This window comes from Falco punctatus, assembly GCF_963210335.1.
Source record: "Falco punctatus genome assembly, chromosome: 7".
NCBI lineage: Eukaryota > Metazoa > Chordata > Aves > Falconiformes > Falconidae > Falco > Falco punctatus.
The window spans coordinates 28,321,030-28,348,058 of NC_137587.1; the positions used below are offsets into that span (position 1 = coordinate 28,321,030).

The 27,029-nt window shown below is 47.0% G+C and overlaps 1 protein-coding gene and 1 long non-coding RNA gene across 2 annotated transcripts in view; one reads left to right on the top strand and one right to left on the bottom strand.

The window, feature by feature from the left end:
- Positions 1–1,585: 1,585 nt before the first annotated feature.
- On the bottom strand, positions 1,586–26,012 carry LOC308067628. The gene is made up of 2 exons (XR_013929682.1): positions 4,170–26,012; positions 1,586–2,997 (listed from the first exon to the last, which is right to left on the bottom strand). It is a non-coding gene; the product is annotated as an uncharacterized lncRNA (long non-coding RNA).
- A 10-nt stretch (positions 26,013–26,022) lies between these two features.
- The window catches only part of PRDM11 (PR/SET domain 11), a 52,759-nt gene continuing 51,752 nt past the window's right edge, over positions 26,023–27,029 (top strand). Inside the window, exon 1 of the mRNA XM_080396777.1 lies at positions 26,023–27,028. The gene's annotated coding sequence lies outside the window, so the exon portion shown is untranslated. The remainder of the gene's footprint in view (position 27,029) is intronic.

The following is a 27,029-nucleotide window of genomic DNA, read 5'->3' on the forward strand; positions in this document are numbered from 1 at the left end:
CTATACATACAAAAAGTATATTTATGGAAGGAGAGGGTCAGATCTTTTGCCAGGCAGGTCAGGGCACAGTCACACTTACTCTTCTCACACACTGCTTTGTAGAACAACAAGCTGGCAGATGGAATGAAATATTAGCTTCATTTCCTGAAGATCTGAATTTTTTAAAAAGCCAAGGATGGAAGAAACTGAGTTTAGAACAACAAACACCAAAGCTACAGAGACTCTGCCAATCAAAAACTCTTTCACTGTAGTGATTTATTAATTTGGAAGATGCTATAGAAAATCGATCCTTTTCCATCAAGACTGTTCACCTATAAGCCTGTTGGGTTGTTCAAGGTTTGGATGATGTATCTGTGCCAACCGGTGGCACTCATGCCTTCCCAGCGTATTCTGCACCCATTGTGTTTTCAGTTTCTTGATAACCCAAAAGAGCAGGAGTCCATAACCTTCCCTTTTGTGCTTTTCTTCACATCTGCAGCAGGTTGGTATGTCCTACAGCCAAGCCAAGGAGGTAGTGGGGGAAAACAACCCTCTTCTGAGCTGCAGAAAACAGCCATAGAGAAAGAGCCTCTTCAGCCCAGGTGGGACTGGGAGCAAACACTGGCTGGACAACTCTGTGAGCCCAGTGCTCCCACTGAAAGAGCCCCCGCTGTGCAACTTGCACACTGAAGAGAATAAACAGCTGCTTCTGAGCCAAGAATTCAGGGACTACTATGAAAATACATCACAAAATAAAACAAAAAGACCACATAGAACAGGGGTCCTCAAACTTTTTAAGCAGGGGGCCGGCGCGGATGAAGTGGCAGGCAGCCATCTGCGGCTGCTTGGTTCCCCCCCCCACCCCCCACCCCCCGTGTGTGTGTGTGTGTGTCTGTAAATACCGGGGGCTGGATTGAGGACCCTGGGGGGCCGTATCCAGCCCGCGGGACGTAGTTTGAGGACCCCGCCATAGAAACAAAAGACCTCTGGGCACTTTCAGGTAAAAGGTGCAAAACCACACACCTTGACAGAGCTGTAGTCAGACCTGCCAGGCACCCAGGTGTGAGTATTCAGATGGAACATATTGACATTTGCTAACTTAGACCCTTGACATCCACAGACATTCCTGGGACACAAGTGTTATATTCTCGTACTGCTTAGTGTCACCTACAAATCCAGGAAGAGTAAAGAAACATTTCTGTGTCTGACTGAGTGTAACTTGATTTGTTTTTGATGCAGGCAACCTAGCTGCAGGCTGCTGGCCTTCTGACACTTGTGACGTTGCAGGCATCAGTCAGAATCCTCATCTTTCTTCTCCAAATGGCTCATGAAACATCATCCAGCATTTCAGCCCAGCATCACATATGCTCCTTTATTTTGTGTTCAGCAGTGAACAACTGAGGGCATAGACTTTTATTTGAGTGCACTATATTTCCCTTCCTGTGAAGGTCTAGATATTGATGCTGCATAAATCTGTCCCAAGGGCTCTCCCTAGCAGCTCCTGGGATAAAGTTATTTTCTTCCTCACAGGTGTTCCCACACTGAAGAAATAAACATGAGGTTTCTAGCCACAGCCATTTGCCTTTTTTTTTTTTTTTTTCGGGGGTGTGGGGGTGTGGGGTGTTCTGGCAGCTCATAAGAGAGGAGTTAAGAAACTTGTCCTCTCCTCACTGTGCTGCCTGACAGCCTGAACTTCTGTCTTTCCTCTCCCTGCCACATCCTGCAATGTTCTTTGACCCCAAATCCCACCAACTGCTCCATGAACAAGCTGTTTGCTGCCTGTGGCTCAATGTGTCACCATGTTGTTAGGAAAAAAAGGTGGAGACACATCCCTTTAGCAGGCTGCTTGTTTCAGTGTTTTAGCTGTGCACAGAGGTTCCCTGCTTAGGTTAAGGGATTACATCCACCACCCAGCGAGAGTGTGGGTAAAGCCAGAATTGCAGGTAGTGGCAGTATAAAGAGGTGTGGACAGGGCAATAGACAGGAACTCTATTCTCTGAAAGCAAAGCAGGCGAATAATCTTTTGGGGCTAGATCACAGCTCCAAACATTTGCCTTTTTTGGAGGTAGCTGAGGCAAGTGATGTGGTGGGAGCAGGTCTGGGAGTAATTGCAGCAAAATGCCTCCAGGAGAAGCATGTTTTGGAGGGCTGGCTGGCAGCCTGCATGCTACCCACCCGGGCAGGACCAGAAGCACTGTGTGTAGTGGTGGCAGGCCTTCTCCATGATGGGAAAAATGAAACATCAGAAATCTTTTCTTGCAGGGTTTCCATTGTTTTGCAGAGATGTATCCATTTGAGCCAGTTTGGGGAGATCCAGAGAAGTCTCAGAAGCAGATCCTGGCTTGTTTAGTGCCTAGGCACAGAGCTTGTTCCCTTCCTCAGCTGCTGGCTGAGCAAGCAAGGCTGCCATGGTTGAATGTCTCTGCTTGCTGAGAGCTTGCTGAGATACAGCAGGGGACTGTGGAAAGGGCAGCTACCAGCCATCCAGCACCCAGCAGCTTGGGCAGTACCTTTGCAGAGTCTTCTCAGGAAGGACTCAAGAGTGTCTCACAAACCTTCACCCGTCGCATTGGCTCCACCACTCTGCAGTGCTGGAGGTAAAAATAACCAGTGCTGACACAGACTGGAAACAGAAATGCAAAGAGAGAAAGAGGCTGGTAAAGGTCAAATTAGCAACAGGTAGCAGCAAACTCCACATCATCTCCTTACGGTCTTCAAGGAAAGCTGACTTCTTCCACGCCTGAGTGATGCATCTTCTCCCTGCTTATCTCAGCAGCCTCCCCACCTCTGCCCACTACAGCAAGCTCTCTGTCTCACCGCTGAAGCACCTTTCCCTCCCACCCACCTCTTCCCCACCCCTGCGTGCCCATACCTTCTCTCACGTGTGCAAACTAAGTTTCTCTCTTGATCAGTGCAATTTCTCCCTCTACCCAGAAATCCCCATCAGATCCAGAATGCAATTAGCAGTATGAGGGAGCAGGCAACTCACCCAGCCACTGAGTATGCAGCTGTAATAAACTGCAAACAGAGAAATACAAGAGGTATCATCCATCAGAGCAGACAAGCGCCTAATGTCTGATGCAGGCCTGTGCTTCTCTGCTTTAAACCAAAGGCAGATGATTAAAACATGTGAATGGCAGTTCCAGTTCAGATCTATTCTTGTTTCTGAGAATAACAGCACTCTGCATAAGCATTTGGCTGAAGAATTTCCAGCCCATCACTTCTCTTCAGATTGTCTCGCTTCCATACATTGGTATTTGTGACTGCAGATGTCTAACTGGTCAGTAGGTGTTTTTTCCTCTCGCTGATTGTATGCTTCAAATGTTTAAACTGGAGAATAATGACTAGCAGAATGTAAATATTGAATCTCGTGCCTTTGGTATCAACTTCCAGGCAAGTAATAACTCATGCTAGATATAGTGGATCTCCAAGAATGTCTAAGTTTTTTCACCACATTATGCTCAAAGATAGAATTGCTTGGGTTTTGGGAGTTTTGGTGGGGTTTTTTAGGGGTTTTTTTGTTCTGAGGCATCCATGTTTCACTCAGTAGTTTTCAGGTGGAAAGCAGAGGTTTGGAGTTTTTCTCACCACCACTACTACACAGGACTGATTGCACCTTCTACAAACTAAATCTAGAAAAATTCCAGATGAAAGTAAATTTCTTTCACAGGATTTTTAAGGTAAATTTATGAGCTGTTCTCTATGCATGCACATGCATGTGTGTATAAACATGCAGGGAAGAGGCCAGTGGGCCATAGGAGCCGTGGCCCATGTTACATGCAGTGGTCCATGTGCAGTATAACCATGTAGGAAAGCAAATGTGATGGGGACAGGGAAGCTGAGTTTGCCACACCTCAAATGCATTTTTCAGCAGGCAGGCGTTTGCAGGACTCAGTGTGGGCTACAGGGAGGGGGAGCCAGGGAGAGGGTCTGTCTGCCTCTGGGGAACACCAGCAACCCATGGGGAGCTGGGCTTTGCCAGGGGGCAGGGAGTTCCTGGAGAAGAATGGGCTTCCTCCTGTATGGCATTAGCTCCCAGCTCTGCTTCAGTGGCCTTGTGTCTAAGGAGAGGCCACAGAGTTTCCCATAGCAACATTTTTAGTAACAGGCAAAAAGAGCATCAGCTGCCCCTGAAGACACCAAAAGAAGGTCAAGCTACAGGAAGAGTCTTCACACTTCACCCACCTCACCTGTAACTTCTGCGTTCACAACAACCCATGGCCCAGCTCTGTCTCTTGTCCTGGTTCCCATCTCATCCCTTTACACGACAGCGACAGCAGTGTGTCAGTGTTGCTGTGGAGGGGAATGAGCCTGGCTCCTCTGAGGAAGGACAGCCTCTTGCAGTGCCCTTCTGCAGCCCCAGCAGGTGATGAGGAGCAATCCTGCAGCACGAGCATTGCTGCAGACACCTCCTCTAGTGATGGGTGCCTGAGGAGGATGTGGAGGAACTGTGCACCTTCCCCCAGGGCAGGGTGCAAGCCTCAAAGCACTGAGGTGAGACACTTCCCTTCACACTTGCTCCACCCCCTCCACCTCTTGTTCATCCCCTATTTCTTCCACGGCGTATGCTCACTCCTCTTTCAAAGGGAAACAAGGGCTGAGCTCAGTGCTGAGGTGTCCAGCACTACCCTTCCAGCCAAGCACTTGCACTCAGGGATTTTCTCACCCTTATTTTTGGTAATGCCAACACTGGCTGGCTTTGTTGAGTTACTGCTGGGTGGCCCTCAGGGACCAGGAAAGAAGACACCAGGCTACTGATGCCCATGGGGCAAATGCCCTGTCCCCCCTAGTCTGTTTCCTGCAGCTGTTATCAAAGGCAGCAGAAGCAGGCTGCTGGGTAAGGGCCAGAATAGCATGTTAGATCTGGATGGTACCATGGGGAAAATTAGGAGAGTAATTGCAACTGCCTGGGCTGAAAGAGAGCAAAATATAAACCTCTTTTTGTTCTTCCCTTCTCCTTGTATATGTACTTTGCATTTTTAATAAAGACTGACTTATTAGTAATTGTCTTCTATTTGTTTACTAAGCCTAAAACTCTACAGAAAAAAAATATGTTATCCAGACAAGACTACAAAGTGACGTCGGCTGTATTTATAGCCCTACTACCTTTTGCTGAGATATTGCTTTGGAATAGTCCTGGTCCTGAAGAAGCTGTTACCTTGCCCAGCAGTTGCAAAGGCAAACTTTATTGTGCCTCTGCCTGGAGGTGCTGGCACTTGCAGAGGGAGGACAACTGGCATCCCTGAAGAAGGATTCTTTCCCTAGTCCAGTCTGTCACCCATACACACGTGCCCTCTTCCTTTTCCCCAGGGAGACATTGTGCAGACATTGAAGGTGCTGGAGTGGATGCAAGAGCACATGGAGGAGAGGGAGCTCTGAGCAGAGGGTTATTAGATGCAAACAAGCATCTTGCAGTGGCTATTAAGTGCTACTAGATGAACATATAATCATAAGCTTGTCAGGGCTCGATTTACTTTGGTTATCTGCCTGATGCTAAAAATATATACATCTGTGTCTGAAATCACCACATGGTAAAATGCCACTGCCCTCACCCCTGATCTTATGGGAAAACTGATTGACCTCTAAAAAGAAACTCAAGGCAGGCAGAGACCACATCTCGCAAACTCCCTCCCCCTGAGCTGCAGTGGGAGGCGAGGGATGTAAGGGTGAGCAATCCTCAAGTGCACCCAAGGCTGATGAGATTGCAAGTGTGGATTGAAGGATATGATCTTTCCAAAGTCCTGGCCTGTCCAGGGACCCCCTCTGCATCCAGACCCTGAGGGCAGGGCAGTCAGGTGCTGCCTGGGACCCCGAGGGTTACAGGACTAACATCCATTATATTTTATGCGTTGGGTAGGAATGGAAAAACAATCACCTGTCTTCCCCAGAGGAAACCTACTGCATCAGCATACAACCTCCCTTTGTCAGGGACTGAAACTGAGACAGCCCTTCTGGGCCACTTCCCTGAGAAAAGCCCGCGGGGAGGTTATCTCTTCCAGCCCATTTTTTCGGATGCTTTTTCAGTCTTACTTGAAATCTGGCTTCCCACCTTATCCCTGCGATACTGTCTCACAACCACACATCCAGCATCCATATGTTCCTTCCTAAACTTCCTTTTACTTCCCTGCTTTAGCACTGTCATTTCCAGACAGAGGTTCCCCTTCATTTCAGCTAGGTGCTCTCCCTCCTCCCCGCTGTACCATAGGCTGATGGATGCTGCACTGGCACTCAGCCATAGCTTACACAAGCGTTGGAACTTCGCCCCTTTTCATGTCACTTCATATGTCCATCCCTGAAATGCTTTTGCAGCTGCTCTGTAGGCTCAGTCCAGGTTGCCAGAATCCTTCTGATGCCACATGTCTTGGTATTGAGGCAGCAGCCCTCATTCTCCCTTCCCTCAAAACAGTGCCCAGAGGCTTTAATCTGGCTAAGTCTAAGGAGGAGGATGTGAACAGACGCGCATTAGCCCTTCCCATGCTGGGAGCAAGGCAATGGGAATGCTGTTGGCTGCCAGACTGATGTGACACATAACCGATAAACCCAATGACTGAAGACATTATGAGCAAAGGATGTTAGCTGGAAAGAAATCCTTTGTGGACCGGAGGCTGCTCTGTTTGCCTGCGTGTGATCTGTTCTATACTGTGAGATCCTGCAGATATACAGCTTGTTTGCCACCATCTGACACTCACAACATAGACATGCAGTTGCTGCTTTGGGCAGAAGGAGCCCAGAGCCTCCCTGAAGCTTGAGAAAGGTGTGTGTTCCTCCTCATGGAGCATTGCCTCTTAATTACCTCTGTTAAAACAACTTAAATGAACCCTAAATGAACCTTAGGCAAGAGGCTCCTAAGGATGCTGTGATGCAGACATGGTCAGGGAAATATTAAGATAGCAGCAAGGAGAAATGACACATTCCTGCCTGGAAGGGAGAGAAGAAAACAGAGAAACAGAGCTCCTGGAGGCAGCTGTGGTGTAGAGGAGAGGCCACTGGCTGTGGGCACACACACACACCCTGCAGACAGAGTCATCACCCATCTGAGGGCAAAGCATCTTCCCTCCTGTCAACCCTGCAGGAACAAGGCAGGAGGTGCTGACAGCCAGTCACACCTCCCCACTGCTGCCGCCAACACTGCACTTCACTGTTAGATGCTACCAGGCACAGAGCCGGTCACCTCTCACCAGCGCAGCAGAGGGAGGTAGAATTGGAGCTTTGATAAGTTTCCCCTAAGCATAGTGAGGTGGGGCAGGGACAAGGACCACCGCCAGCAGTGCTCCTCGAGCAGCACTCCCTCACTGCAGGCTGCCTGATCAAGGAGCTTAATTTTTTTAGATGAATCAAGGCCTGAAAGTTTCAAAGCAACCTGGGAATACGGCTGTGTCTCATGCAGCAGTTTTAATGGTAGCTGTGCAGATAAATCCCCTGGACCACTTTGAATATCAGAAGAAAGATCTGGAACAGTGAATCATCGAAGGGCTTGTTATATTTCCTACAAGAATTAATTGTCCACTGAGAATTCCAGATCAAGAAACTACATTTTGCTTCCACTTGTCATGTCAGCCACGTGTGAGATCTAACACATGCTCTGCTCTGAACCTCTGCTGGGTATTCTTAGCCAGCTGCTGTGATGTGCTCCAGCTGCAGAGGATGAAATAGTGCCGAGGTATCTCTTACTTTCCCTTCGGGATGCTGAGGCTTTGTTCTGGCAGCCTTCTTCCCACCGGTGAGCAGTCCCACTGAAGTCAGTTTGACTACCCAACTGCGGCAGCAATGCTCTTGCAGCTCAGCCCAGCTCTGCAAATGACTCTAAGCTTCTTCAGGCTAAAAACTGCTCAGGAGGGGGTAAAGTGCATTGCTGTTACTGCTGCAGGTATTTTTATGAGTTGCTTCCTGCTAGAGCCCCATCCCCTCCTATTATAGTCTCCAGGACGCTGACAGCAATAAATGCCTCCCTTTCTTTCCACCTTCCGCAAGAGTTTCACTCAGTAGGAGCAACGCAAAACTGCTTCTAAATCCCTTTGCTGTTCATGGAAGTGGATTACATCAAAGATAACCTTCCCCTCCATTCCTGAGAAGGAAATACTATCATCCTGCAGACTGGCTCCTCCTTGCAGTTCTTGAAATCCTCAAAGAAAGGATCACTTTTCAGTGCTTTCCACAGTGTTTCATGTTTTTTTCTACCAGACCTGACCTGTGGTCCCTAAATATCTTCAGTTGCCAGGGCAAAGAGCTGCACAGAGAATACAGGCACTGCTTTGGCTTAATTTTCCTTTGCTTCCTTTCAAGGGTCCCACAGAACTATGAACTGCCACATGCTTGCAGACTACAGGCAAAAAGGTAAACTATCCTTGAATGCAACAAATGGTAACTTGGATCATAACATTAGCAAGCTTCTTCACATAGCATATCCAAGCCTGTTTCTCAAATAACAGGGCACTGTAAAGGCTAAAATTTATTTCCATTTTAATCCCATCATAATTCCAGTAGGAGACTGTGAAGCAGAAAATAATGGTTTTCTTTCCATTATGGCAAGCTGAATAATTCAGACACCTTCTTTAGGTCTCCTCCTCTCTTCCCAAAATAATAACCATCCCACATTTTAGGGCTGCCACAAAACCAGCCACACAGAGATTCATCATATTCACTAGGCTTTGTACTGACAGGAGGAGAAAGCACAGATCCTCTTGCTGTTGGAGTGAAAAGAGAATTTTATTTGATTGCTGGAACATGAGGCTTGTAATGTATTTGTGCATTTCTGCCTCCCTTGGAGGATGGGCAGGGGTGGGTACCCACATGTACGGATATCTGCTCACACATCAGGGAGGATGTTTATGTAGCCCAAGACTGGGGACTCAGCTGAAATGGGAAAAAATCTTGCTGCAGATTTCCTCTGTGATTTTGGCCACATCAATTTGTCTGTCTGTGACTCATTCCTCCACCTGCAAAGAGAGCAGTGAAAGGACTGCCTGCCTGCAGCTGGCAGTTACAAGAAGCAGCATATGCAATGAGTGTCAAGGACTTGATGATCATGGTGACAGGAAGTGTTAAAGAGTTATTCTTCATCCTGTGTAACTTGTCCCAAAACCTCCAAACAGCATTGCTGCCCTCCTTGCTGAGCCCTGCCTGCAGCCCGCACCGTGTGGATCAGGCTAGTCAGGTTCTGCAGTGGCTGCCCTCATTCCTGCATCAGGCTTTAAACCTGCATGGCTGGAAGTGAACACGATGGGCTCCAGCCCGGTGCCCTGTGGTATACCTCTCTATATCCCTGAAATGGGAAGCCTTGTTCTGAGAAGTACGGGTTAATGTAGCTGAGGAGATGACAGTTTAGGGGCGGACATATTATCTGTGATCAGAACCAGGTTAAATTTGTAACAGGCATACAGACTACAGTCTTTACCTGATAATTTCAAAACAGGTGATGCCTTCAAAAGAAAACAATTATGAGGAACAAATGATGAACAAGGGATAAGTGGTAGTTTAAGACAAAAGCACACCTTCCCTTGATATTACAAAAGCTAATAGCTTTACAGTAACCAAACAATATTTGTTCCTTTAAGAATATCCTGACAGAGGGGAGCTCTACAGACAGACAATTTCAGTAATACATATATAGGGAGTCTGCGAGTACCTCTGCAAATACATAAAAAAGACATGAAAAGGCTCTAAAGGGAGCTGGAAGAAGTGGTGAAAAATCTATGACTCAACACTATCGAGACAAATAATGTGGATAAAAATGTTCTGAGAACAAAAGAAATCATAAAATTGTTATAGATCTTTTATCAGATGAAGTTAATGATTTAATATTCCTGCCAAAAAAAACCCCAGCATTATCCAACAAATATTTATCTTCTGTATTCTGAAAGAAAATGGATGGCATATTAGTATCCTATGGCATTAAAGCATTATTCAGCACTGCTGAGGCCGCACCTGGAATACTTGTGTCAGTTTTGGTCCCATCACTTCAAGAGGGATGTAGAGTGATGGAATGTGTCCAGAGAAAAGCAAGGAAGCTGGTGAAAGGTCTGGAGAACAAGTCTTATGAGGAGCGGCTGAGAGAGCTGGGGCTGTTCAGCCTGGAGAGGAGGAGATTCGGGGTGGTGACCTTATGGCTTTACAACTAAATGAAAGGAGGCTGTAGGCAGGTGGGGGCAGGTCTCTTCTCCCAGATAACAAGTGACAGGACAAGAGGAAATAGCTTCAAGTTGCCCCAGCGTAGGTTTAGGTTGGTTATTAGGAAAACATTTTTCACTGAAGGGTGGTCAAACATTGGAACAGGCTGCCCAGGGAGGTGGTGGAATCATCATCCCTGGAAGTGTTAAAAAAACAGGTGGATGTGGTGCCTAGGGACATGGTTTAGTGGTAGACTTGGTAGTCCTGGGTTAATGGTTGGACTTGATGATCTTAAAGGTCTTTTCCAACCTAAACAATTCTATGATTCTACTCTATTCTATGTTAACAACAAAAGTTGTTGAATGAGAGAAGTATTTCTAAATCAGGACACCTAAACAACACTCTATGAAGACCCCTGTAGATAGTTAATATAAATTTCTTAATACAATTTGGGAAAACTGAAAATTGCCTGCAAACTATAAGGGACGCATCATTCCATTAGCACTTTTAAAGTATAAATAGGACAGCAAGGGAAGACAGAAAGAGAGATAAGAGGGGAGATGGAGGTTGTCTCCAGCCCATCCCCTAGGCCACTAGCCCACTGCTGGGGAAAGGGATGTGAGATGGAGACAGAGGCACATGCAGCTGGGTTATTATTGCACAGGGCAGTTTACAGAAGAGAGATTGCAGATACCATGACGTTGTCTTTGTCTGAAGCCATTTGTAGAAGGGGGAATCGCAAACGTGCTTTTGTCATGGAGCAGTGCCCATTACTAAACTGGTTAAATTACACCCCATCACTGGTGATGACATTTCTTGCTTTGCAAACTGACTAACTGATAGACCTCAAAGCATTTTCATAAACCAGGAATGGTCAACATGATGTCCACTATCTCAAGAGGTTTCACAGAGCTGCATGCCTGACCTACTGCTCTCCCATACTCCAGCAACAATCCAGAAGGAAACCTAAATTCTGTGCCTGCAAACTTCTCAGCTTCCCCTGTCTGGTAGGCTTGTAAACAATGAATTGTAAACAATGTAAACTGCATATTTACACAGGTAAATTTTGGTTACACTGGCAGAGAAAAGACTGTGGTCTGGAGAATAATATTCCTGAACAGCATAGTGGGAGCATGAACACACACAGTGTAACAACAGTGGGCTGCCAGAGCGCTGCTATGACCAGAGGGAAAGCACAGTCTTTGATACACAGGCATGATCCTGCCGAGCAGATGCCCTTGCTGGTAATCCTGCATGTCTGTGCAAGATGCTGGCCAGGCCTGCAATTGCTGGGAAATGTGGGCATCTGAAAAGATGGTAATCTTTCTCCTAGACCGGCTCTTAAGAAAAGCTCTCCTGCCTTAAGATGTTCCTGAGGTGAATTTGATTTTTTTTTTTAAGCATTGAATGATCTGAGCCAGCAGAAGAAGCAATCTGTGTCTTGGGAAGGACACGGGAATGCTGACAAGTTGGGAATTTGGTCCTCTATTACCAAGCAAAGCTTAAGCAGCCTGTGTTAATGTGCACAGTCTGCTGGCTGGAGAGCAACCCGTGCACAAGCACCTCTTGGAACTGCCATAAAGTTAGTGCTGCAACTTCCTTCAGTATTAAGACTTCCTCTGGTTATTGAGACTGTCTACTTCTCAAGCCATTCAGGGGTCTTTACCCTTTCACATGGTCCTTCTCTTCTTGCAGCCACCTTTCTCATAGGTGTCTGACCTTCCATGCTCCCTCATAAAATGGACTATCTGGACCTGGGCCCAGCGGTTAAACCAAAGATAAATACAGGTGAATATATTACTTTTGATTTCACTGCCTAGCCTGCAACTCCAAACAGGTGAGATTAACCCTTGCCTGTCTCTGTCCCACTGTTTGAATCCCTAGTGACCATCCCCTCTCCTTACTCAAAGGTTCTCAGATAGCATATGGCTAGCATGGATTCTGCCACAGAAGAGGCAGAGACTGTGCACTCAGACATGAGAAAAAAGATGGTCCTCTCCTCATTTTTCCATGATGCCAGAAGTAGTTTTTGCTAATGGAGGAAGAGCTGGACACTTGAAAAAGCTACACGTAGAGGTATACTAATGCACTTGCACAGAAAAGAGAAAACATCAAGTTTCCTAAGCACTGGGAGGGGTGCAAAGAAATCGTGTGTGTGTGTGCATGCGTGTGCACGTGTGTGTGTGCGTGCGCGTGTGTGCATGGCACTGCCAGAGAAGATGTATTGCTCTCATGTATGTGTACACTTTCTATTTCTTCTGATACTTGCTCTTGCCAAGCTCCAAATAGTTTTTTCCCTCTGAATGCAGTTTCCCTGCTCCCTTCTGGATATGGTATGAGAACTGACTTACCTACCTGTTACACCAGCTTCCCCAGATAGAGAGATAAACACAGGCCTAGGGAAAAAACTTTGTCAGCTTTTGATGGAAAGATTAAACGCAAGCCATTACTGAACCTAAGGCAGCACTGGTCCCCAGCACATGAATCTCCATAAACAACACAAATCGCTCAATTTCGGAGGCACCAGTTGAGTGAGAAATGTATCCTACTTAACTGTGGCAATTGGTCTGATTCCCGGGGAGTGAAGCTCAGGCAGCAACAACACTCCTTATTCTCTTGCCCTAAGTATTGTTTGCACAGTCTCTCCTCTCTCAGAGTTGCTCAGGAATTTGCCCTTTCTGGGGCTCTGGAAAAGTAGCCATTTGGTCCAAGCTATCTCACCGATGGGAGAGAGAAGGGTAGGCAACACATGCCTGTGTCCTTAGATTTGATGCTGATGCTTTCCAGTGCAAATGGGTCACCAGGGAGCTGGAAGGACACGAATAAAGTTAAAACTGAAACAAACCTCCCACAAAATGTTGCTCAGAGTGGAAACATCCAGAGCTTTCACAGTATTCACTGATATCACTTTGAGAGGGACTGTTGCTGCTCAGAGGCTATGGAGGGCAGATTGCTGCTCGGAAAGTGAGAGGAAAGATATCATCCTTCAGTACCAGTGTCTATGAAATTGTGCTTAAGATACAAATGGGATGTGTTATGCCACCACAAGTACCCAGGAAGCCTGTAAATGCATAAACGGTAATGAAAGAGGAATATGTTCTTTTCACACTTGCTCCAAATTCAGCGGTCTTTGATCCAAACTGGTGTAAATGATAGCATGGGGGTAGCATCAGAGAGCAGCCTGCAGACGTATCTTCAGCATTCATTTGATTCAGTGCTTCTAGGTGACTCAGGGATGCGCAGAAACATGCACACACCGGATTTAAACAAATAGCTTTGCCAAGAACCCAGCAAGCCACGGTGCAGTAGCTTCAGGCTTCAGCGGAAGATCTCCCGTGCCCCTTGCTGGACAAACAGTGCAATAACAGAGCTCTGGGCAAAACTAAAGTGCAGAAGAAAAGCCAAGTACATCATTAATCTGTTTCCCCATGGATAAAAAGGTTGTCCAAAACTCATTTCCAGTAGTAAAAATTAACAAATAAACCCATACAACTTAAAATGTAAAACAGCAGGGGCCTGTCATGTTTTGGCATTATATGTCTGATGAAATACAGTGCATATTCTTCTGTTTTTACAACCAGAACACCACTTCAGAGATTATGGTACATGGGAAATCATATTAAATGCTCATATGACATAGAGGAAGATGGCATAGAATGATTGTGCTGTAGCATAAAGGTACTGAAATTATCTTCAAAATAACTAGCTAGTGATCTGATAGCCATTTAGTGGTCGGCATCCTGTTAGCCCACACTGGGCTCTGCATTGTCACAGGCTGTTTCCATTGTGAGTTTGCAAGCTCCAGGCCAACTCAGGATCCTTCATTTGGCACGGTGTGTAGTACTGTGACTGCAGCATGGAGATACCCAAACCTTCCAAAAGGCTCTTGCACAGAGCCAGCTAGTGGCAGGAGAACCATAGAGAACAAATTTATTCAACAAAGACAAATAAAAGGTTTTGCACCTAGGAAAACATAATCCAGGAGTGCAGCACAGGCTGGGATCTACCTGGCTGGGGAGCAGATCTGTGGAAAGGGACCTGGGTGGACAAGCAGCTCAATATGAGTGAACGGTGTGCTGCTGCAGCAAAGCAAGCCAACAGGATGCTGGGTTGCATCAAGGGCATCACCAGCAGAGATAAAGAAGTCACTATCCCACTCTACTCAGCACTTGTCAGGCCACACCTGGACAGGCTGGAGACAATCCAGGGAAGAGCCACAAAGATGATCAACCGACTGGGAAGCCTGCCGTATGAGGAAAAGCTGTGAGAACTGCATTTGTTCAGCCTTCAGAAAAGAAGGTTTAGGGGAGACCTTATCACCATGTTCCAGTATTTAAAGGGTGGCTACAAAGAAGGCAAAGACTCCTTTTTTTACAGAGTCACATGGAAAAGATGAGGGGTAATGGGTATAAGTCACTCCTGTGGAGATTCTGACTGGACACCAGAGGAAAATTTTTCACAATAAGAATGCAATAATGACTCCAGGGAAGTGGTGGATTCCCCAGTATTGGACACTTTTAAGATTTGGCTAGACAGGGTGCTGGGCCATTTTGTCTAGACCATGCTTTTGCCAAGAAAGGTTGGATCTGATGATTCTTGTGGTCCTTTCCAACCTGGTATTCTATGATTCTATGACCTTTAAAAAGAGAAATGACTGACTTGCTGCAGTTTTGTAGAAAAAAATAATGCTACATTAACATGAGACAGCTGTCCATGTGGGCAGTTTCAGCTCTGTAACTGCCATCTGGAAGGCTTTGCCATTAGTTGAAGGATCAGCAGTGCTTTGTAGAAAGGAGCTTCACAGGGTTCAGCATTACCATGCAATGTGATGTGATAGTTTTATTTCCACACCCTACGCTCTCCTGTCAGTGCTGTGTTTTCCCCTCTCCTTTGTCCTGCACTGTTTTCTCACTGGTACAGTGCCAAAATACCTTCCTGACAATTCCCTCTTACTCTGCTTTGGTTTCCATGCTCAGGCATGGCAACATCTTCATTGGAAGCAAACTTGGGTAGGAAAAATATGGAAGATCCCATATTTAGGGACAAACCTGCGTTCACAGATCAGTTTGCACCTGCTGGTTCACCAAATGTAACACCACCCTTTGCAGAAGGAATACTACACTTTACTTGCTGTGTTTCAGGTGAAGAAGAATCTCCAGAGAAAGCCTTGCAAGACCCAGCTCTAAAGCTGCTGTTCTGTCTGCATAGTCTTCAGGAAACCTGAAGTCCAGTTTTGTTTAAAATATCTTTCTTTTTTTTTTTTTCCCAATCATTTAGCAAACATTTAATAATGGAAGTTTCTAACTGAGCATGAAGTGGACTCATCTTTTAACATTTCATTTCCTCCTTTATGCTTTCCTTGTTGGTAGTGATGGCAACTGAATAGCCCAGAGGGAATTGGTGATTAAATTTCTGTAGCAACCCAAACCAAATTGTTTGTAACCTAGGTCCTGCATAAACAAATGACTAATTTTCTGACATCCTTGTGTTTAATTCTTAATTTTCCAAAGTTGTAAGCAGCAGCAGCCACACATTTCTGACAACTGCAAGAGTGAAAAAAGATTTTTACTCTCCAAAGAAATTTCTGTATTCTATAAGTAATTATCAGATTTTCTAGTTCTATCAAATAATAAAAAAAATAAATAAACAAATGATAAAAACTTTTCTCTGGAGTAAGTGTATAAACTAAGAAACTGGAAAGGAGAAAACATGTTTTTAAATGACATTGAAAACCAGCTAGATGCAAAGGAAATAACCAAAAAGAAAATGCTTAGAAACTGCCAGAGATGTCTCCTGCATAAATTGTTTTAAATCAGTATACGCCGATCATGAAAGAGGTATACTTCCAGGCATGGGGTATCCACAATTCCTTTGGGCAACCCATTCCAGTGTCTCATCATCCTCACAGTAAAGAATGTTTCCCTATATTTAATCTAAATCTACCCTCTTAGTTTAAAACAGTCCCCTTGCCCTATCACTGCAGGCCCTGGCAAAATGTCTCCCTCCATCTTTCCAAGTCCTGTTTAAGTATTGAAAGGCCTCATTAAGGTTTCCAGACCAATGGGCACAGAGCAATGGAAGTTACAAGATGATTACACCTGTATTTTGTAAAACAAACTAAAAACTTGGCTATTTTTTGTTGCTCACATCAGCACTGCTGAGGCAGCTGAGCCCCCTGATACTCGTCCTTCCCTGGCACAAGGCAGCACGCTGGGGGTGCAGGGTAGCTGCAGGGCACCTCCGCGTGCTGCTGGGTTTTGGGCAGCAGGTGCCTGCCAGGTTGATGTGGTTTCACACAGAATCACAGAATTGTTGGGGTTGGAAGGGACCTCTGGAGATCGTCTAGGCCAAGCCCCTGTCAAAGCAGGTTCTGCTAGAGCAGGCTGCACAGAGTTTTGAACGCCTCCAGAGAAGGAGACTCCACAGCCTCTCTGGGCAGCCTGTTCCAGCGCTCTGGCACCCTCAGGGGGAAGAAGTTTTTCCTCATATTATAAGGAATTTCTTGTGTCTCAGTTTGTGCCCGTTGCCCCTTGTCCTGTTGTGCACTACTGAAAAGAGCCTGTTCCACCCTCTAGAGACTCCCCCTCAAGAAACTTGTATGCACTGGTGAGATCCCCTCTCATTCTTCTCTTCTCCAGGCCAAACAGGCCCAGCTCTCCCAGCCTTTCCTCACAAGAGACATGCTCCATCCCAAAGCCATCTTCGTAGCCCTCCGCTGGGCCCTCCCCAGTAGCTCCCTGTTTCTCTGGAACTGGGGAGCCCAGAACTGGGCACAGCTTCGGCTGGGACAGCGTTAAAACCACGACAGAGGCCAACGCCGCCTCGTCCTCACGCCGCCGGCGCCCCAGGTCCCAGCAGAGGGCGGGCTCTGGCCGCGCAGCAGGGCCCGGCGCCGCCAACACGCCGGCCTCGCCCGCCGGCGGGGGGAGCGCGGCACCGGCCCGCGGCGCGGCAGCCGCCAGCGCGGCAGGAAGGTCCCGCGGCGAGGGACGTCGGGAACAGAACATATGGGGGGTAGCAACAGAGCCCTGGGGATAAAGACTTGGAAAAGTCGGGGCCGGTGTGCGGCAGCGCTGGAGCCCGTGCCCCAGCGAGCGCCTGGGAGGGAAGCGCCGGCCGGGCCGGCCGGGGAGAGGCCGAGCGGCCGCGGCGGCAGCGTGGGTTTTGCTGGAAAGGAGCCAGCCCGCGTCCCCGGCCGGCGGGGCGGGAGAGAGGAAGGGGGCTGGGATGGAGCACTCTGGCGGGCGGCCCGCTGGCAGCGCCTCGCGTCAGAAAGTGGCGGTGAATGAAGCCAGCGGGTCCCTCGGGCTCCGCCCGCGCCCTCCGGGCCCCGGCGGCAGAGTGCCCGGCCCGGGGCAGCAGCGGGGCACGGCGCGCAGGCCCGCGGGGAGGGCGCCCCGGGCCCCTGGCGAGCCTGAGGGCAGGGGCTTCGTCCTGCCGCCGTCTCTGCTCAGTGCTTCTCTAAAATACGAAAGACCCACAGGAACAGGGGAAACCGCCTTGGTGCCCGTACTGGGGAAACAAGGAAAGGGAATGTACACAATGTACGTTCATACGTTGTACATATGTATATACGTACTATCATATCCACCAAGTTCATTGGGGAGAAAAAAACCTTCTGCTTACTTTTTCCTCCTGCTGGAAGGGCTAGTTATAAAAACATGAAACAAACGATTTTCCAACAACCCTGGATGAAACTGATTGTGGAAATTTAAAATAAAATAAAAACATTCTTAGTAGGAAAATCCACTGAATCTACCTCATACTTTCAAAGCATTTCTTCCCCTGCACGTTCTTCAAACTGATCAAAACATGAAAATCCATTTCGGTGAAATTTTTTGAAGTGTTGAAGTTGTTTTGATTTTGAAGCAGTAAAAAAAAAGAATTCCAAAGCTTTTACTGATTCCATCTTCTGGTTTTATCTTTTTTTTTAAATTGAAATAGTTATTAAACCCACTTTTGATATTTTCTGTTATCTAAACAGCCTTTTCTTTGATAAGCCAGTCATTAACAATGTTACTAGCTAAAGGAAAATAGCATTCAGCCTTTGGGGGAAACTAAATCTTCCAGTGGGCAAAAACATGGTATTTTAGCTCCGCTGAAAGACAAAACTTGTGTTAAAAAAGATAAGGTAAAGAAATCAGAAAAAAATCTTTTCTCATTTTCAAAAAAAGGTGTTTTTTGAAATATCTTATCCACACAGGTCTTACCTGTGGAAACACTGTTTTCAGCTCAGGGGGGCTTTTTTGATGAAGTTCTTCTTCTTAAACACTGTTAGTGTTTGTGCTTTTGATAAAGTATTTTGATTTGCTTTAAAAGTACCCTGTACCACAGTCATCATTATTACTTGTATTAGTCATTATTATTAGTTGTATTAACGGAAGATATAGCAACTGTAAGACGGCCCAGGTGCTACTCAAACACAGAATACATAAAAAGGTGGTTCTTGACTTAAACACGGTCATTAGGCAGGAATGCAGGCAGCCTGCATAGTTTGGGGGGGAGCCAGCCACTGAGCAGGCAGATTTAGCTTTAAAATCATGACATTTAAAGTAATAATAAAAAGGTGGTTGCCTTTTATTTACTTCTAGCTTAGGAATTTTTAAATACTTTGTACATAAGCTCAGGCTTTCTACAACCTCTCAGCCAGAGGACAAGAAAGCACTATTTTTAAAATGAAAGTTGAGAAACCCATGTAATCAGAAGCTTTAAGGAAAATACCAAGTGTCATGAGACTTGGTAAGTCTGTAGTTCCCTACCACTATTTTTCTTCAGATCCTGTTTTTAATGCAAAATTAAAGATTATTTCCCCTTACGTTCTTCAATACCATAGTTAAGTGCAATGTGTTGCTCTTTAAGTGAATGCTCTTTTTACAAAGCAATTTGATTACCTTCAATTATGCAATTATCAACAGCTGAGATTCGTGAGCAAATCAAAGGTTTATCCAATTTTCTTCTCATTACTTACAATAAGGTCTAGATAGTCATTTTGATTTTTGTTTATTATTAGCTTCCAGTTACAACCATTTTCAGACTCTGCTACATTAGAATAACGTGCAATGGTTTGAATTGCAAAAAAACCCAGGTGACAAATTACTTGATACAAAAATCTTTTTCTCTAGGACTTCAAAACCACACAGAAGTATTTATTTTATGTAGATTAATTTGGTTACTTTAAATAAAACTTTAAATCAGAGCTAAATGTGATCAACACGTCTTTAATTTGGAAGAGAGAATCCTGAGATTTATAGATCATGTTCTCATGATGTAGTGCTCGTAACATAATACACCAGTGCAGCAGTGAATGGCAGAGGCCCCGCCTGTAAAAATCTGCTGGAACTATTTGCTTTGGAGCTCTCTGCTCAGGTCATGAAGTTGAATTAACTTATTTTAATAAAATGGTCTTTTAAGGATACCTTTGACTAGCAGATAACTGTAGCGCAGACTGTCTGTAACATACCGTGTTAGCATTTGTGGAAGTGCAATGCTCCTGCCGCCCCCCCTTCCCCCCAGTAAATTGAAATATAATGAAATATTAATAAATTATGTGTGCAAGAGGCATTCCGTCTGGCTGTCTTAAAGTCAAACTGTAAGAGCTGCCTGATGAGGGCCATCCTTTCATGATGAAGCAAGCAGCAAAGGGCATCCCCCAGCCTTCCCAAAAGCAGCTGCGACTCCCTGTAAGAAGAATGGGTAGAGGGTTCAGCAAAGGTCAATGCGGAACAAAACTACATCAGGTACTGCAAGAGTTGGGCTGGAGCAATGACAGCCTCTCTCAAATTGTGTCCCCTGCTCAGAAGCTCAGCCTCAAAAGGTACTGCAATAGATAAAAAACTAACTAGTAATGAACTGATAAATATCCCCAGGAGAGGATATACAGCCCGAGGAAAAGATGCAGCAGCATCTGGAGCTCCCCCCATGCCACAGTCGATGCTGTGGATCTCAGGAGGGAGCTGAAAGTATTCCCTGCTCTCAGTGATGGGCTGGTCCTATGGTACAGAGCAGCAGAGGGTACTGGGGTCCTACCAATTGGGATGCAGTTGGAGGGAAGCAAACATTGGCTCAGTGGGCTGTCAGATGGCACCCAGCACCAAGCTGGACCTGCTGTCATGCACTGGGGCTAAGCCCAGGCAGTTGGCAGTTGAGTAGGTCAGGCAGGGCTCCGCTATGCCAGCTGCATGGAAGGAACTGCCTTCAGAGAGCTGGGGTGCACACTCAGATTTGGTGTATCCTGAATAGATGAAACCCACGTTGCTGTGTGTAAAAGAAGAATTATTTTCTCTCCAGCCTAGAAGCCAATGCCAGGAGTTTGTACCCCTGGAGTAGAAATAAACTGCCTATTATCATCATTACAGAAACCTGGTAACTTAGTACTAATGACATTTTAATCAATCCAGAATAGCATCGTTCATATTAATAACACACCCTTTAACTAGATTAAGAACTGGGTCCTTTCAGATCTCAAATCTAAATTGTCTGTGGAGAATCCCCAGCAAACAAAGACAGTGATGTGGCAAGACTTTCTGTATTTTAATCAGTGACCAGAAAGTTAAATATAAAATTACTGCTGATAAAAATCACAGGTGACATCAAGATTAGCAAACTAGGGAAGAGGAGGTGTTGCACTATCTGATCTGAGAGTGCTTGATGTCACAGGCACGGGCCCATTCCCAGACAGGGGTTTTGCGGGCAGTGCCGTGCACGGCGGTGCAGGCACAGGCCATTCCCACGGAGTGACAAAACATCTCCTGGGTAACAGCAGCTCTGGAAAGGGTAACAGTTCATGGGGAACTTGCAGTATCATGACATGAAGAAATACTAAGGTGATCCTGAAAGCATAGCTGTAAAGGAGACATCTGTACATATCTGTGTGTATTTTTGGCTAGGTGGACCCTAGATTGCCAGGGGCAGTTCAGGCAACCATATTTTAAAAGGGATGTTGAAAAACTGAGCAAGGGTTCACAGGAAAACCAGGAAAAAAATGCCAGGACTGACAAAAATGTCTTGAGAGGTTTAAAGAGATCAATTTGTTACTTTATCCAGAAAGAAATATTTTGAGTTGACTAGACTACAGCGTAGCACCCAAGAAGAAAATATCAAAAATGTATCAAAGTATCAAGAATGTATCAAAGTATAAAGAAAAGCATAGAAAGAACTAGTGGCTAGAAGGTGAATGCAACCAAATTCAGAGAATTGTATCCCCTCAATACAGAGAATCCAAGCCCATGTTCATAATGAGGAGTGTGAGGACAAAGGGAAAGATAAATTCTTTATCTATTTCATCAGATCAGAACTCAGTGTCTTTCTTAAAGCCAGCTTTATAGTTAAACACAAGTTATTTGGCTCAAGGCAGGGTAGCTGCTTGTGATATACAGAAGTGCACATTCCTATGGACTGCCAAAACATGTGACGGATGCCTAGAAAAAAAACACTGAATTTTGAAGTGCTTGTGAGCAGAGACATTCCTCGCTTTCCAGTCCTTGGGCCAGCTACAGAGAGGCCATTTCATATGCAAAAGGAGTTCTGATTATTCATCAAAAACATACCAGTGCAAATTCTCAAACCCCAGTGTTTGAAAAAGGCACTATTTGTATGTGCTTCCTCTAGTCCAAAAGATTTCAGGACTGGTCTTGGGCAGGTGATCTAATCTCTGAGTTTCTGGCTCATGGCTTGAGTGCTCATTCCTGCTGCCATCCCTACAGCCCGAGACACGGGCGCCGATCTGGGTAAAAGGCAATCCACATGCATGCACTAATACTATGATAACTAAGCAGCTTTCTTCTTTTTTTGGTGGATTATTTTTAACTCAGTTCAGCTCTCTGCTCCAGTTCATGGCCTGCACACAGCCTTGTCACCATGGCTGGGGCTGGGCAGCCATGGCAGCATCCACCGCAGAGCAGGAAACCCTAAAGCCAGCACTATCTTGGAGGCGCAAGATGCAGAGGCTGATCCAGTGGCTCGTTGTTGCCATGGGAGTGGTTAGGCTTTCCTCTGTGCCCCCCAACAGCACGGTCCCACCACCGCCTTTTGCTGGTACTGGCTATTGCCTGGCTAATTCTTTGCTGGGTTAGCCAGCCAGCTCAGAGAGGGCAGCAGTACTAGCCTAAGGGACTGTGCCTGCTAAAGTGGCTCTACCTACCTGCTGCATCTCAACATCTTTTATCATCAAACTATACCCTCAAATTCCCATATACTTCTACAGCATTCCCAGGGAGGGCTCCCTGGCTCTGTACACTGATCTAAACCTCAGGCAGGACCATCTCACCCTCCCCACTGTCCCTAACAGTGCCTCTCCCTCCACTCTTGTTAGCATCAGAGCTGCCTTGGCCAGGGGATGAGCAGGCTCGGGTTAGCTCTCAAGGTGGGCTCAGCAGACAGTGGCACAACTGCCAGGGTGCAGAGGAGAGAGGAAGGGGGAGAAAGTTGCACCCAGAAGTTTCTTGCTTTCCAGCTGAACTCAGCAATGTTTATCTGCCTCCTTAGAGGGCGGTTCATCAGGCTTAATCCAGTGACATCCATAAAATTCATGGAGAGCACTGCATTGCTAAAGCATTCATATTGTTCTACTGGTAACGGTGAAAGACTCAGATAGCATGATGAGGAAAAAGACACAGCACTGTTGGGTCAAGGTCATCACCACTTCTATTGTACAGCAAAAACAAACACAAGCTGCAGCTCTGCACAGTTACATTCTCTTCAAAGAGTTCTTCCCCCATGCCTCTTTCAGGGCCTGTCCCACCCTGCTACAACCATTTGTGACTATAGGTTTCTGGCTGAGTTTCCTTCTCAGTCATGTAATTTCCTTTCTCTTTTCTTTTGTGGGACATTTTCAGATTCTCGCAGGGAAAAATCTGTATTCTAATTCACCATCCAACAACATATCAGCGTGGAAGAGAAGTGTCCCTAATTTTGGTGTGGCTTCTTACCAGTGTTTTTAACACTAAAAGCTGGTTAACAGCCTGTTAAAGCCAGCTAACTACACACTGATTGAGAGCATCAGCACAGTGAACCTGCAGATTTGAATCTTTTCCCTGTGCAGGAAAGGTGTTGTTTGGGTAATGGCAGTAGGACTTTCCTTTCTGCTTGCAACTGAGCAACCTTTCCTGGAGGAAAAGGCAGTCTGCCCCACGCAACTCATTCCTCAAAGCCTGGGAAGCAGACACCAGCCTCTTGGTACTGATGTAGTTATGTAGGATGTTGAAATCTTAAATGAGAGAATATTCAGTAACATGACAGCTGCCATGCACAGTGACTTGCAGAAGAACCTGAATGCTTTTCTACCTTTCCTTGGGCACCTTGTTGAAAACAACCAGGCATCCTCAGGGCACGCAGCCCACCACCACCCCACTTCCTGACTTCACCCCCTATTTGCAGTGTTCTGTCTGAGCCACCCAGCATTTTTAGGGAAGGACATGCTCGTGCAAAATACATCCAGGCTTTGCAGCTGATGGAGGTACCGCCTGACTCCCAGCATCTTGAGCTCTGAAGACCTTTTTAAGGGTAGTTGTTGACAAGCTGGATTCTGGTTTACACACTTTCGTGTGCATTATTTTTTATACCATTGACTAAAAACTCAGCGTCAGTAGAAGAACCCTTTTGCATCTCCAGGAGAATATCAAGCATTTCATGCAGGAACAGATTTAACAGTCTAACACCAGAAAGCTGGCACCTAATTACCTCATTCCTAACTGATGCTGCCGTTTGTAAAGTTTTTCCCAAGAGCCCGGGAGACAGAGGGGAATTGCTGTGGTGATGGAGCTGAAGCACTCATTATAAAAAAATACAACCTAAGTCTTCTTAATAAGTGAAGAGGAGATTTGCTGAGGAAGGGGGAGCCTTTCCAAGCCCCAAAGGTAAGATTTTGCAAAGGGAGAGTGCAAATTTGCACTGTGTTCCTTCTGTAAATGGCTTCTAGACAGAAAAGACAAAATCTTCTTCACGGGGATTTCATTGCCTGATGTGGTGGCGTGACCCTGGCTGGATGCCAGGCACCCACCACAGCCGCTCTATCGCTCCCCTCCTCAGCTGGACAGGGCAGAGAAAACATAATGAAAGGCTGGTGGGTCGAGATAAGGACAGGCAGAGATCACTCAGCAATTACCGAAGTGGGGAAAGCAGATTTGACTTGGGGAAATTGTTACCAATCAAATCAGAGTAGGATAATGAGAAATAAAAAGCAAATCTTAAAACACCTTACCCCACCCCTCCCTTCTTCCTAGGCTCAACTTCACTCATGAATTCTCTACCTTCTCCCGGACAGTGGCACAGGGGGATGGGGAATGGGGGTTGGGGTCAGTTACTCTCTCTGCTGCTCCTTCCCCCTCAGGGGGAGGACTCCTCGCACCCTTCCCCTGCTCCAGCACAGGGTCCCTCCCACAGGGACAGTTCTCCATGAACTTCTCCAACATGAGTTCTCCCCACAGGCTTCAGTTCTTCACGAACTGCTCGAGTGTGGGTCCCTCCCATGGGGCACAGCCCCTCAGGCACAGGCTGCCCCAGCCTGGGTCCCCCACGGGGTCACAAGCCCGGCCAGCAAACCTGCCCCAGCCTGGGCTCCTCTCCATGGCGCCGCAGGTCCTGCCAGGAGCCTGCTCCAGCACGGGCTTCCCAAGGGGTCACAGCCTCCTTTGGGCACCCACCTGCTCTGGTGTGGGGTCCTCCAGGGGCTGCAGGGGGAGATCTGCTCCACCATTACCCTCCATGGGCTGCTGAGGGCACAGCCTGTCTCACCGTGGTCTTCGCCATGGGCTGCAGGGGAATCTGCTCTGGTGCCTGGAGCGCCTCCGGCCCTCCTCCTGCATTGACCCGGGTCTCTGTAGACCTGTTGCTCTCACATATTCTCACTCCTCTCTCCTGCTGCAATTGCCGTTGTGCAGGGTTTTTCCCCCTCCTTAAATACATTTTCCCAGAGGTGCTGCCACTGTCACCGATGAGCTTGGCCTTGGCCAGTGGTGGGTCTGTCTTGGGGCCAGCTGGTATTTGATCTATTGGACATGGGGAAGCTTCCAGCAACTTCTCACAGAAGCCCCCGTTGAAGCCTGCCCCCCCCCGCCCCCTGGTACCAAAATCTTGCCACACAAACCTTATACACCTGACTATTAAATGTATAGAGACAGCAGGCACACATTAAGACAAGGCAACTCCTTCACAATAAATTAGCATGCCTGTGACTGCAAGAAGACATAATAGCTGTTATTTATATTGCATTTACATATTTATTTTTTTATAAATAAAAGCTTTATGCCTCCCTTTGAGCCTGCTCTTACAACCTTAGACTACAACAGCTACAGCAAAACTATTACTCCAAATTAGCACGGCAATCACTGTGCATTTGTGTTACTTCCATGATTTTTATTGGTTTTTTAATTACTATTTTTTCTCTTGGTTCATTCATCAATCATACTTACAAGCCCATTGTTGTACTTGCTGCCAGTTCAGTGTTCTCACACATTTCAGCACACAGACAGAAACTGCAAAGTAGGGCAGCTCTATTAGGATCTCTAATATTTCTGAGGAGTCTGAAGGTGCTGACAGCTTATGGTATGTCTTTCCCAGGCAAGTGCAAGTGCCTCAAAGTCCATCTATCTCTGCAATTACTGGAAGGGGTAAAATTACACAGCATGCTTACACTCTGAGTAGGAATCCTCTCCCCAGAGATTAGAAATGGGGAACAAAAAGCACAAAACAGCTGGAGATCTGGGGAATGGTACTCATTTGAACTTCCGAATAATCATTGGTGCCACACTGGCTGCCTCTGCAAAGCAAGCTTGTTTTGAACTCGAGTTGATTAGCTTCCTCGTTGTTTTGCCAGACAAATTATCTTTTGCTGACTTAAGTGATGCATCGAGACCTGATCCTGAAGTACTGCCCCCTCCCCCCCCCCCCCCCCCCCCCCAGCTCTCAGTGACGGCAGCAGAAGTAGCTCAAGGATGGGAGAAGCGGGCCTCAGTTTTGCTTGGGCTGCATCCTTTTTCACTGGTGTCCTCACCAATTTTTCTTTTATAGTAGGCACCTCAGGGTGGAGGGTATTAGGAAAGAATTGTATTTCTTTGGGCTGCAGAAAAGGGTATTTCTAGGGCCACAGAAGAAGGGAAGCGTTCCAAGTGTCCAAGCATGCACATTGTCACTGCAGCCCTGTTTGCATACAAGCCCATTGTCAACTAAAGGAACTGGAAAATTATGGCCATTTATCCATCCCTCTCTTTACCCCCTGCTGTGCCTCTTTTGGCAAAGCAGCTGAACAGTTTGCATTGTTTCAAATTTAATGCTTGCAGATGGTTTTATTTAGAATTTGTTTTATTGGTGAGACATGCTTCCCCCGTTTATTAAATTATGCCTACTTTTTGCCATCCGTCATGTCGCCCGTAATTTCTGCACAGCGCTTGAGGGTAGGGTTTGTTGTTGTTGTTCTGGTCGCTGCTGGGTGGGTTGCTTTTTTGGGGGGTAATCTGAAATACGATCGAGCCCGGAGCGCCAGGGAAACACCGCGCCTCCACATTCACTTTCTGCTCGCAGAAGGGCATGGGGCTGCACACGGGCGGCGAGAGGCGCGCACCGGCGGTCCCGCCGCCGGGAGAGGGGCCCGCCCCGGGGCCACTCAGGCGGTGGCCTCGGCCGGTGAAGGAGCCCCGGGGCACGTCCCCGGCCGGGGGACACGGCTCTCCGCCGTCCCCCACAGGCGGGCGGCCCCGAGGGTGCGGCCGGGTCCCTCTCCGCGGGGCGCCGCGGCGGCTGTCGGGCGGCGGCAGGTGGTGGCCGCGCCAGCGCCCGTGGGGAGCCCTGCGGCTCCGCGGGGCCGGGCCCCTCCGGCCGCCGGCTCCCCCCGCGCTATGGCCGAGGGCATCCCGGGCGGTTTTTGTCCTTAAGAGCCCCCCCCCGAGCCCCTGCCCGGCCGCAGATCGCCGCCGGCTCCGCGCGGAACTCGCAGACTCCGGAGCAGGAGG